Here is a 12,865-nt window from a genome sequence, read left to right as displayed (position 1 = left end):
GCCTCCCAAACTGCTGTGATTACAGGCGTGAGACACCGAGCCCAGCCGCAAATGTGTTTATATACACAATGGAATATTATTCTGCCTTAAAAAAATAAAGAAATCCTGACATATGACAATATGAACGAACGTGGAGGACATTCTGTTAAGTGAAATAAAAAAGGCACAGAAATACAAATACTGCATGATTTCATTTACGTGTAGAATCTAAAATAGTCAAAATCATAGAGGAAGAAAGTAGCATGGTGATTTCCATGTGTGTTAAATACCAATCTTCCCATATAGGTAATTCCATGTGGCACAACTGCCCACCTGGATGCACAAGGAGTCATTCCCTTACTTGTAGAGCCACGCCCACCCTGTTGCCAGGAACTGCAGGTTTCTTTCCATGGTTGCTCGCCCAGTGCAAGGCCCTATTATCTCTCTCTACACTACTCTACGCTTCCACAAGCTGCTGCTTCTGTTTCTTATTTATTTATTTATTTAATTTATTTTATTTATTTATTTTATTTATTTAATGAGAGACGGGGTCTCATTATGTTGCCCAGGCTGGTCTCAAACTCCTGGGCTCAAGTGATCCTCTCACCTGGGCCTCCCAAAGTGCTGGGATTACAGGTGTGAGCCACCACGCCTGGCGCAAAAAAAGATTTTTTAACAAAAATGAGATGTTTTATTGTCTTCTCTTTGCAATTAGAGTGAAAGCCAGAATCCTTGTTGTGGGCCCTAAATCATATGGCTTTTGACTCCTTTTCCAGTATCTACTGTTTTTCTACTACACTCTGCTTCTCAGCACAAAAACAGCCAAACGTGTTGCTGTCTTCCATAAAAATCCTTCCTCCGGTCGGGTGTGGTGGTTCACACCTGTGATCCCAGCACTTTGAGAAGTTGAGGCAAGTGGATCACTTGAGGCCAGGAGTTTGAGACCAGCCTGGCCAACATGGCGAAACCCCATCTCTACTAAAAATACAAAAGCTAGGCAGGCGTGGTGGTGCATGCTTGTAATCCCAGCTACTCAGGAGGCTGAGGCAGGAGAATCTCTCGAACCCAGGGGGTGGAGGTTTCAGTGAGCTGAGATTGTGCCACTGCATTCTAGCCTGGGCGACAGAGCAAGACTCTGTCTCAAATAAATAAATAAATAAATAAATAAATAAATCCTTTCTCAGCCAGGCACAGTGGCTCACGCCTGTAACCCCAGCACTTTGGGAGGCCGAGGTGGGTGGATCACCTGAGGTCAGGAGTTCGAGACCAGACTGACCAACATGGTGAAACCCCATCTCTACTAAAAATACAAAATTAGCCAGGCGTGGGGGCACATGCCTATAATCCCAGCACTTTGGGAAGCTGAGGTGGGATGACTGCTTGAGCCCAGGAGTTTGAGATCAGCTTGGACAACATAGTGAGATCCTGTCTCTACAAACAAAACAAAACAAAACTCACAAAAACAAATTATGAAAATTAGCTGGGCATGATGACACGCTCCTGTAGTCCCAGCTACTCGGGAGGCTGAGACAGGAGGGGTGCTTGAGCCTGGGAGGAGAAGGTTGCAGTGAGCTGAGATTGTGCCACTGCACTCCAGCCGCCTGGGCAATAGAGCAAGACTCTGTCTCATATATATACATATATATACACACACACAAATATGTACATATACATATATACATATACATATATACATATACATACACACTACACACACACATATATATACACACACACACACACCCCAACCCTCAAAACCCAACAGCCAACAATGATGTAAAAAATTAAAAACTTGACTGGGTGCGGTGGCTCACGCCTGTAATCCCAGCACTTTGGGAGGCCGAGGCGGGCAGATCACGAGGTCAGGAGATTTATACCATCCTGGCTAACATGGCGAAACCCCGTCTCTACTAAAAATACAAAAAATTAGCTGGACGTGGTGGTGGGCACCTGTAGTCCCAGCTACTAAGGAGGCTGAGGCAGGAGAATGGCGTGAACCCAGGAGGCGGAGCTTGCAGTAAGCTGAGATCAGGCCATTGCACTCCAGCCTCGGCAACAGAGCAAGACTCCGTCTCAAACAAACAAAAAAAAAATTAAAAACTCAGCCTCAATAAAACATATCTATAGGCCACATTCAGACACCATGGACTGCCACCCCTGTTGGAGTCTCCACCTGCAACATCTCAATACATTTTGCTGATTTTAAGATGCGGTGGTCACTGAAACATGCCACAGGACAATTCGGGAAGAGCTGGAATTGGGAGTAGTTTTGCTCACTCCAATACTGGGGGGCATCAAGAGACCACAGCAGTCTAGACCCAGCGAATTTTAGAAACTGAGCCACCAGGGGAAAAAGAGATGTGGAAACCATGTAGCTATCTTGTAGTTCTGAATTTCGATTGGAAGCAGTATGAACTGGTAACATATTTTATCATATGTTATATGTGTGTATGCATATATGTATGTGTTTGCATATAGAAAGGCCCCACACACACACACCCACAACATTCAAAAAGAATCAACTCAGGAGTGAATAGTCTTAGCACCTACTCTGCACCGGTGCTGCTGCCATCCCATCATAAGTCTGACTTTGCTGACACCAACTTCCCTCCTGTCTTAACAGCTACAGTTGTCTTCCTGCAGGTTCATTTCCCTTTCCCTGGCCACAAAATGCCAGAGTTCCTCAATGCTAAGTCCCAGTTCTTTCTTTTTTTTTTTTTTTGAGACGGAGTCTCGCTCTGTCACCCAGGCTGGAGTGCGGTGGCCGGATCTCTGCTCACTGCAAGCTCCGCCTCCCGGGTTTACGCCATTCTCCTGGCTCAGCCTCCCGAGTAGCTGGGACTACAGGCGCCTGCCACCTCGCCCGGCTAGTTTTTTGTACTTTTTAGTAGAGACGGGGTTTCACCGTGTTAGCCAGGATGGTCTCGATCTCCTGACCTCGTGATCCGCCCGTCTTGGCCTCCCAAAGTGCTGGGATTACAGGCTTGAGCCACCGCGCCCGGCCAGTCCCAGTTCTTTCTTCCCCTCATTAAGTCTGAGCTTAATCCCTGGGGACCTCTTCCTCAACTGTTGTTTTAATTACCATATATTCCCCAGCATCTCCAAAATTTGTTTTGAGTTCCAATAACCCATACCCAACCAGCTACTTGATATCTCCACTTGAATACATAGGTAAACCAAAGACAGGTTGATTAATTCATTCAAAACCAAATTTAGGCCAGGCATGGTGGCTAGTGCCTATAATCCCAGCAATGTGGGAAGCGAAGGAGGGAGGACTTCACCCTGGGAGTTTTATGACAGCCTGGGCAACGTAACGAGACTACGTCTGTAGAAAAATAAAATAGCAGCCGGGCGCAGTGGCTCACGCCTGTAATCCCAGCACTTTGGGAGGCCAAGGCAGGCGGATCACTTGAGGTCAGGAGTTCGAGACCAGCCTGACCAACATGGAGAAAACCCATCTCTACTAAAAATGTAAAATTAGCTGGGCGTGGTGGCGCATGCCTGTAGCCGAACTACTCAGGAGGCTGAGGTGGGAGGATCGCCTGAGCCCAGGAGGTTGAGGCCGCAGTGAGCCATGATCATGCCATTACACCTTAGCCTAGGCAACAGAGTAAGACCCTGTCTCAAAAACAAAAAAAAACAACAAAAAACAAACAAACAAACAAAAACCCCACAAATTTGTACTTCTGCTCTGGGGAAAACAGACATATATTTCCCTATTATTTTCACTAAGCACACTACAAATCTTCAACATTGTATCTAAAACAAACATAAGAAAACTCTGAAAAGTAGAGAGAAGCAAGCCACTGGCAATGGCACCCAGTCAGACTCAAGTGACAACATGGTGGTGAGTTCTCTGGGTCTCTGTTGACCTCAGATATCCTACTCTTGGAACCAAGAAAGCTGGCAACTCAGAAATGCAAATGCGCACACAAAAAGCACCCCCCAAAAGTCTCCTCTCTCTAGCCAAAAGACTAGGAAAGGCACAGCCTATCACGACAGTACACAGTAACTGCTGTACTCCAGCCAGAACTGCAAAAACACCATGTCCACATCCCCACTATGCCAACAGAAATGGAAGAAGGGCCTAGACTTTCACCTCTGCCGGGAAGAAATAAGGGCAAATGCAATACGCTTCCTTTCTCCTCTTGAGGTTTCTAAATTGTGTGATAGTGGAGGCAAAAATTATAATCGTCCTATATGGTTCTAAATACATGTAGAGGGGCTGGGTGCAGTGGCTCACGTCTATAATCCCAGCACTTTGGGAGGCCGAGGTGGGCGGATCACTTGAGGTCAGGAGTTTGAGACCAGACTGACCAACATGGTGAAACCTTGTCTCTACTAAAAATACAAAAAGTAGCCAGGCGTGGTGGTGGGCCCCTGTAATCCCAGCTACTCGGGAGTCTGAGGCAGGAGAATCACTTGAACCTGGGAGGTGGAGGTTGCAGTAAGCTGAGATCAGGCCACTGCACTCCAGCCTGGGCATCGCAGCGAGACTCCGTCTCAAAAAAAAAAAAAAAAAAGCACTCTGGGTTCTGCTTCTGGTCTGGCATGTAAGAAGCTTAGAAATCTCCACTTCTGACCAGATATGTGGCTCACGCCTGTAATCCCAGCACTTTGGGAGGCCCAGGTGGGTGGATTGCCTGAGCTCAGGAGTTCGGGACCAGCCTGGGAAACACGGTGAAACCCCATCTCTACTAAAATACAAAAAACTAGCTGGGCGTGGCAGTGGGCGCCTGTAATCCCAGCTACTCGGGAGGCTGAGGCAGGAGAATCGTTTGAACCTGAGAGGTGTGAGTTGCAGTGAGTCGAGATCACACCACTGCACTCCAGCCTGGGTGACAGAGCGAAAGTCCGTCTCCAAAAAAAATTTAAAAACTTAAAAAAAGAAACCCCCTTGGCCGGGCGCGGTGGCTCAAGCCTGTAATCCCAGCACTTTGGGAGGCCGAGACGGGTGGATCACGAGGTCAGGAGATCGAGACCATCCTGGATAACACGGTGAAACCCCGTCTCTACTAAGAAATACAAAAAACTAGCCGGGCGAGGTGGCGGGTGCCTGTAGTCCCAGCTACTCGGGAGGCTGAGGCCGGAGAATGGCGTGAACCCGGGAGGCGGAGCTTGCAGTGAGCTGAGATCGGGCCACTGCACTCCAGCCTGGGCTACAGAGCGAGACTCCGTCTCAAAAAAAAAAAAAAAAAAAAAAAAAAGAAACCCCCACTCCTGAAAGATAGATTAAGATCATCAACTCTTCTGAAATAGATTTGTAAGAGATGTAAGGATACAGGGCCCCTCACTGCCCTCTCCAAACTGAAGAGAGGCCAGGTGAATACAGAGAGCCACAATTTACTGGAACAGAAATTTAGGAGCGGAAACCTTCTGGGGAACCTGTGCCAAGCAAGGAAACCAGAACTGTAATTAACGACCTGCTGGAGGCTTAGTGTGGACCAATCTGAGATGAAAACTCCAGGAGGACCCAGGTACTGGGGGTCCCTACGCTTTTGTGAATTTTACCTGCTGGAGCTCAGCCAGGTTCTCACAGTGAATATCTGAGAAAATATCCCAGATTTTTGTGCGTCTGGCAGGGAGGAGGGAAATAAACATTTTGAAATACACCATCATTTTGAAATAAATATAAGCATTCTGCTCTTAACAAGATCTTCCCCGAGGAGCAACTATTAGACTCATGCCAGTATCCCAGCACTTTGGGGGGGCAAGGTGGGAGGATTGCTTAAAGGCAGAAGTTCGAGACCTGCCTGGGCAACAAAGCAAGATCTCATCTCTACAAAAAATTGTTTGTTTTCAGTTAGCCAGGTGTGGTGCTGCATGCCTGTACTCCCAGCTACTTGGGGGTGCTGAGGTAGGAGGATGGCTTGAGCCTGGGAGTTCAAGGCTGCAGTAAGCTGTAATGGCACCACTGCACTCCAGACTGGGCAACAGGGAGACCCAGCACTCTCCTACTAACATAAACAGCTTAAGCAGAGACCAACCTAATGAGGTTTCCTCAGAGCCTAACTGACCTGGGCAAAAAGAAACAATTTAACCCTTCAGAGCCTAACTGCCTTAGGCGAAGGAAAATACCCACCTTCAGTTCCCTGAAGCCATCCCATCCTCTCCCACGTGAGAACTTGGGTGGGGTGGAGGGGAACAACCTGAGAAGCATTGTGAAGTTCAGTCTAGGGGCACAGGCTCGCTCACTACAAGACAAACCTACCTACTCACAGGCTGATCGCACGCTTCCCTGGCCCCACGCCTTACCAGCTTCCCTGGCCCCACGCCTTACCAGCTTCCCTGGCCCCACGCCTTACCAGCTTCCCTGACCCCACACCTACCACCACGTCACTAAAGGCTTGTGCACTGCCGTTCCCCAGCCAGCATACCACGCCCCATTTTCAAGAAACAAAATAACAAGACATACTCAAAGGCGAAAAACAGTTTAAAGAGAGAGAGAACACGAATCAGAACCAGACTCAGACAGCAGGGACATTGGAATTATCAGACAGGGAGTTTCAAACCACTGCGATTCGTCTCTATTGAAAATACAAAATTAGCCGGGCAGGGTGGCGCATGCCTGTAATCCCAGCTACTCAGGAGGCTGAGGCAGGAGAATCACTTGAACCCAGGAGGTGGAGGTTGCAGTGAACCAAGATCATGCCACTGCACTCCAGCCTGGCCAACAAAAGCGAAACTCCGCCTCAAAAAAAAAAAAAAAAAAGAGAGCGAGAGAGAGAAGGAAATTACATAATGATAAAAAGTTTAATCCACCAAGAAGGCATAGCAATCCTAAATGTGTAGGCGCTAAGAAACAGAGCTATAAAAATATGCAAAACAAAAGGTGGAAAAAAATGAATAGAGAAATAGACAATTAGACAAGTGCACAATTGTAGTCGGAGGCTTCAACATTCCTCCCTCAACAACAGGACACAACGAGGCAGGATATCTGCAAGGAAATAGAATGATTCAGCACCACCAACAGAGGGTCTAACAGACCTTCGTCAAACACGTCGACCGACAACAGCATACGTTCCTCTCAAGTGCTCAGAGAACGTACACCCAACAGACCAATTTCCGGAGCATAAAACAAACTTCAACACATTTAGAAGAATTTTATCATACAGAATGTGTTCTCTGACCACGATGGAATCAAACTGGAAACAATAACAGAAAAACAACATAAAAAACTTTTATACTTGGAAAATCAGTAACACAATTCTACACAATCCATAGGTCCATAGGAAGTCTTAAGGGAAATCAAAATGCATGGAAGGAATGAAGATGAAAATGCAACATATCGAAACGTGTGGGGCACAGTTCTAAAGCAGGGCCGAGAAAGAACCAACCCAACAGGAATTCTTGCTGAGAAGCAAGACTTGGGGGGAAAAAAGGAACGTGACATAATTTGTCAGTATCAGTAATGAAACAAGGGCTCTTACCACAAATCAGATCCTGCAGACATCAAAAAGAGAATACTCCATAAACAAAAAATTTGACAACTTCAATGAAATATGCCAGTTCCTCAAAAAAAAAAAAAAAAAAAGCCACAGACTGCCACAAATCACCTATAGAAAATAAATAATTTGAATAGTCCTATACTATTAAACAAATTGAAATCAGCCAGAAGTGGTGGCTCACGCCTGTACTCCCAGCACTTTGGGAGGCTGAGGCAGGTGGATCACCAGTTAAGAGTTCGAGACCAGCCTGGCCAACATGGCAAAACCCTGTCTCTACTAAAAATACAAAAATTAGCCAGTGGCGGGGGCCTGTAATCCCAGCTAGTCGGGAGGCTGAGGCAGGAGAATTGCTTGAACCTGGGAGGCAGAGGTTGCAGTGAGAGGAGATTGCGCCACTGCACTCCAGCCCGGGTGACAGAGCGAGATGCTGTCTCAAAAGAAAAAGAAAAGAAAAGAAATTGAAATCATAATTTTAAAACTTTAAGAAATTGAAATCATAATTTTAAGACTAAAAAAAAGAAAAAATATTTTAGGCCCAGATGCTTTCAGTGGAGAATTCTATCAAGTGTTTAAAGCAAAATTAACTCCAAAATTAACACGACACCTTTCAGAAAATAGAAGAGGGGTCTGCAGGAACTCAGTCTGAGCTGCTGGAATACAGTGAGTCGGGGGTTCCTGAGTGTGGAAATGTATTTGCTCCTCTCTTCTTCTGGCAGCCTCCAAAGCTCACGAGAGTCCTCCTGCTATCAAATCCTTGCATGTGATGGAGTCTGACCGTCTGAATCAGAGTCTTCTGATTACATTCTTTTTTTTTTTTTTTTTTTTTTGAGACCTCAAAAAAATCAAGCAGAAGAATCACTTGAATCCAGGAGGCAGAGATTGCAGCGAGCCGAGATTGCACCACTGCACTCCAGCCTGGCCGCAGAGTGAGACTGTGTCTCACATAAAGAAAGAAATTATTCTTGGCTGCCAAGATCAACAATAAGGGTGATACCGGGCTGCGTCTGGACAGGCAGCTGCTGGGCAGATGTACCTGCAGAAGGGTCTTGCTTGCATGTGTCTTGCTCTGTCGCCCAGGCTGGAGTGCAGTGGTGTGATCTCGGCTCACTGCCACGTCTGCCTCCTGGGTTCAAGTGATTTTCCTGCTTCCGCCATCCGAGTAGCTGGGACTACAGGCGCCCACAACCACAACTGGCTAATTTTTGTATTTTCAGTAGAGACAGGGTTTCACCATGTTGTCCAGGCTGGCCCCAAACGCCTAACCTCAAGTGATCCGCCCACCTCAGCCTCCCAAAGTGCTGGGTTAATAGATGGAAGAACTAATGGTGGGAAAAAGCAGAACAGGGCTGTACAGAGGGTGCTCAAGAATGCTGGGACTTCGCTGCTGAGATCATTTTTTGGCTTCAGAATCTCAGTTGCAGGCCTGGGTGCCCTCATGGCCCCCACTCAGAATGAAACTGGAATCTCAGGCACCATTCAGTTCACTCCACCCAATCCTTCAGAATCATACCTTCATGTCAAGGTGGAGTATGGGTGAACAGACAGCAAGGGGCTGTGTACCTTCTTAAGTCACTTCAAACTGATTGTCATTGGCCCAAGTGTAATCCTTCTTTTTTTTTCTTTTTTTTTTTTTGGAGATAGAGTCTCACTCTGTCACCTAGGCCGGAGTGCAAAATGTTGCAATCTCGGTTAACTGCAACCTCCGCCTCCTGGGTTCAAGCAATTCTTCTGCCTCAGCCTCCTGAGTAGCTGGGATTACAGGTGCTGCCACAACACCCAGCTAATTTTTGTATTTTTAGTAGAGATGGGGTTTCATCATGTTGGCCAGGCTGGTCTCGAACTCCTGACCTCAAGTGATCCTCCCACCTTGGCCTCTCAAAGTGCTGGGATTACAGGCATGAGCCACTGCACCTGGCAATCCTTGATTCTTTTCATGTCACCTAAAAAGATCACATTCTCTTCATTTCCATAGTCAAATTTCAGGCCTCTTTCTCAATACCCTTGAAAATTGTCACAATCAAAATGGAGTCACTGAGGTTAAGAAAATCCTGACAAAGAAAGCCAGGGAAGGCTATGAAGAGAAGGTTCTCACACTTTTATGCCTGAGAATGAAAAAGACTCTACAAAAACCACAACCTTGCACAAAGGCCATCACAACCTTACAAAAAAAAACACTTCTGCAAGTATATCTGCCCAGCAACTGCCCATCCAAACGCAGCCAAGTATCACCCTTATTGTTGATCTTTGTAGCCAAGGATAATTTTTTTTTTCTTTTTTGTGAGACGCAGTCTCACTCTGCTGCCAGGCTGGAGTGCAGTGGTGCAATCTCGGTTCGCTGCAATCTCCGCCTCCCGGGTTCAAGTGATTCTCCTGCCTCAGCCTCCCAAGTAGCTGGGACTACAGGCGGGTGCCACCATGTCCAGCTAATTTCTGTATTTTTAATAGGGGTGGGGTTTCACCCTGTTGGACAGGATGGTCTTGATCTCTTGACCTTGTGATCCGCCCACCTTGGCATCCCAAAGTGGTGGGATTACAGGTGTGAGCCACCATGCCCAGCTGGATAATTATTTCAAAAACAATTATGTAATCCTCCTCACTTTTCCCTTAAAAACTTTTGTCTTCCCTGAATATGCATATACTTTAACTACAGTATTTCCTGTTGCAATGTCCTATTCCCCAGTAAACAGTTCTTTTAGACAGCCTCTCTCTGTTTGTCATTTAGGTTGACAACCCTAAATGGGCTCTGTGCTTTCCACTTTAAGATCATGCAGGCTGGGCACAGTGGCTCACACCTGCAATCCCAGCACTCTGGGAGGCCAAGGCAAGCAGATCACTTGAGGTCAGGAGTTCATAACCAGGTCGGCCAACATGGTGACATTACAGGCTGGGATTACAGGCGCACACCAGCATGCCTGGCTAATTCTTGTAGTTTTAGTAGAGACGGATTTTCACCATATTGGTCAGGCTAGTCTCGAATTCCTGACCTCAGGTGATCCGCCCACCTTGGCCAACCAAAAAACAATCCCCTAAAGCAAGAATGTTTCCAAGTAACTTCATAGCAAAGAGCAAAACCCATCCTTTGTTAAAGGAACACATAATACCCAGACCCCCAAAATATAAAATGCACAATGCTGGTGTTAGCCGAAGAACATGAGATCCATGGAAGAAGGAAAGACTTTCTCTTCAGAGGGAGAAGCAATTCTGAGACTGGGGAACGCGGCTTCCAGGGAAATCGAAAGGGCATGCTTGGCAGAGGGAGAGGAAGCTGGTATCTAGGTCTTCTAGGGTTAACCTTACATACAGATTGAGCAGGGTTGGAGAAATCTATGAATATTCACGAGGGAAGGCAGGCGCATGTGCAGTGGGTAAACATATCTAACATGCCATATTTACTTTGGGGTGGGGTTTTAGCATTAAAATGATGTGGATTTTGTCTCTTTATGCAGAAGGTGAACTGTAACCAGGCACGGTGACTCACGCCTGCAATCCCAGCTCTTTAGGAGGTCAAAGTGGGTGGATTACTTGAGGCCAGGAGTTCAAGACCAGCCTGACCAACATGGCCAAACCCATCTCTACTAAAAATACAAAAATTAGCCAGGCATGGTGGCGGGCACCTGTAATCTCAGCTACTCAGGACGCTGAGGCAGGAGAATCACTTCAGCCCAGGAGGCAGAGGTTGCAGGGAGCCAAGGTCGCGCCACTGCACTCCAGCCTGTGGGACAGAGCAAGACTCCGTTTAAAAAAAAAAAAAAAAAAAAAGTAGTGAACTGTAGTGCACAAAGACAGTGCATAGTCTCTAGAATGGTCAAAACTGGCCTGAGGTTAGGGGCTATTTACTGGTAAAGAATGCTTTTTTGGCTGGTCCTCTGTCCAATTAGAGTTGTGTTGGGACCATCAGGGAGGCTCAGTCAGCTGGGGTCAGGCAATGTCTTAGGGTCATTGGGAAGTTTCCAGCTGTAGTTGTTTTGGCAATGCTTTTCAGGACTTGGTTTCTGCTTAATTACAGGAAAGAACCTTATGGCAATTAACGCAGAAATACGTGCCTGACTCACCCTCCTGGCCATGAGATTCTGTTTTGGGTGTGTCCCACCCACAGTGGGACTCTGATGAAGTCCCACTTCATCTGTATGTTGGGAAATGTTTTAACACTGATATTGGGACTCAGACATTGAAACCTCAAATACTGGCTCTATGACATGCTGAGAAGCCTTAGGAGCAGCCTCAGAATCAAGGCCCTTCTCATCTTATTTTGTTCCTCTGCCAGCAGCAGGGAGGGACGCTAGAATTTAGAAAGCTCCTCCAAAAGAAACGCAATGGTCTTGAGACTCCCTCCCTCGGGATCTCAAAAACCAGGAAAGATTAACCACCAGAGAGAAGAACGGGGAGTGATCACCACATTCAGTCTTTTCCTCTGTTCTTCTTAGGGCAGCTCCAAGAGGTTACCTAAGAAACTTCACCTGCATAACATGACAGTCTTTGTCGTGTGAACCATTGTCACACCAATTGTGAACCAACGTTCCTGTAAACCAGTGTATGAGCACTGGACCTATTCATTCCATTTCTCCTTCCCCTATGACTTGGACATTTAAGTCTCAATCATCTGCCCCTCTTTGAGTTCATATTTTGTGTGGATCCCATGGGCACGTGTGCATGTAACAAATTTACTATGCTTTTCTCTTGTTAACCAGTTTTGTGTCAGCTGTGATCCTTTACAACGGCGAGGAAAGGGATCACCCCCTTTCTGGCCCCACACTGGTCTTCTACCGAAAATTACCAGGCATGCAACGAAAGGGAGCTAGAATTCACCTCTAGCGGAGAGAATAAAAAAGACTCAGATTGACGCAGATAATGACGAAAAGCTTTAAAACAGCTATTACAATTAGACTGCCTATGGTCAAGCGTGTAGAGGAAGCAGGAGTATAAGATCATCAATGGACGAGAACTGCAAAATACAGTGACTGAAAAAAAAAAATCAGTGAAGTCACACTATCCCGTTAAACCCAGGAATTCTAAAGCAATAGCACATCAAGCCCTTTAGTATATTTCTAAGAGTGAAATGAGAAAGGTCACAGGTGAAGTCTCACCCATTTCCCCACGTGAAGTACAAATGCTCATGTATATACAGTTTACACACATCACTAGTAAGACTAGGATGACATTTCATGTCAAACAGGATTAAAATCAAAGCAACAGTCCCCAAACAGTTGATGTTCAAACACCAGAGCCACTCCCAAACCATCTGTACAAAATAAGGCTGTTTTTAATGCCACTATGCCACCTTGTTCAAGAAGCATTAGACAGCCGGGCGTGGTGGCTCACGCCTGTAATCTCAGCACTTTGGGATGCCAAGGCAGGCGGATCACCTGAGATCAGGAGTTCAAGACCAGCCTGGCCAACACTGTGAAATCCTGTCTCTACTAAAAATACAAAAAAATTAA

This window comes from Macaca fascicularis, chromosome 6 (assembly GCF_037993035.2).
Source record: "Macaca fascicularis isolate 582-1 chromosome 6, T2T-MFA8v1.1".
In the NCBI taxonomy this organism is placed as follows: Eukaryota; Metazoa; Chordata; class Mammalia; order Primates; family Cercopithecidae; genus Macaca; species Macaca fascicularis.
Note: the sequence above shows the minus strand (reverse complement) of the source record.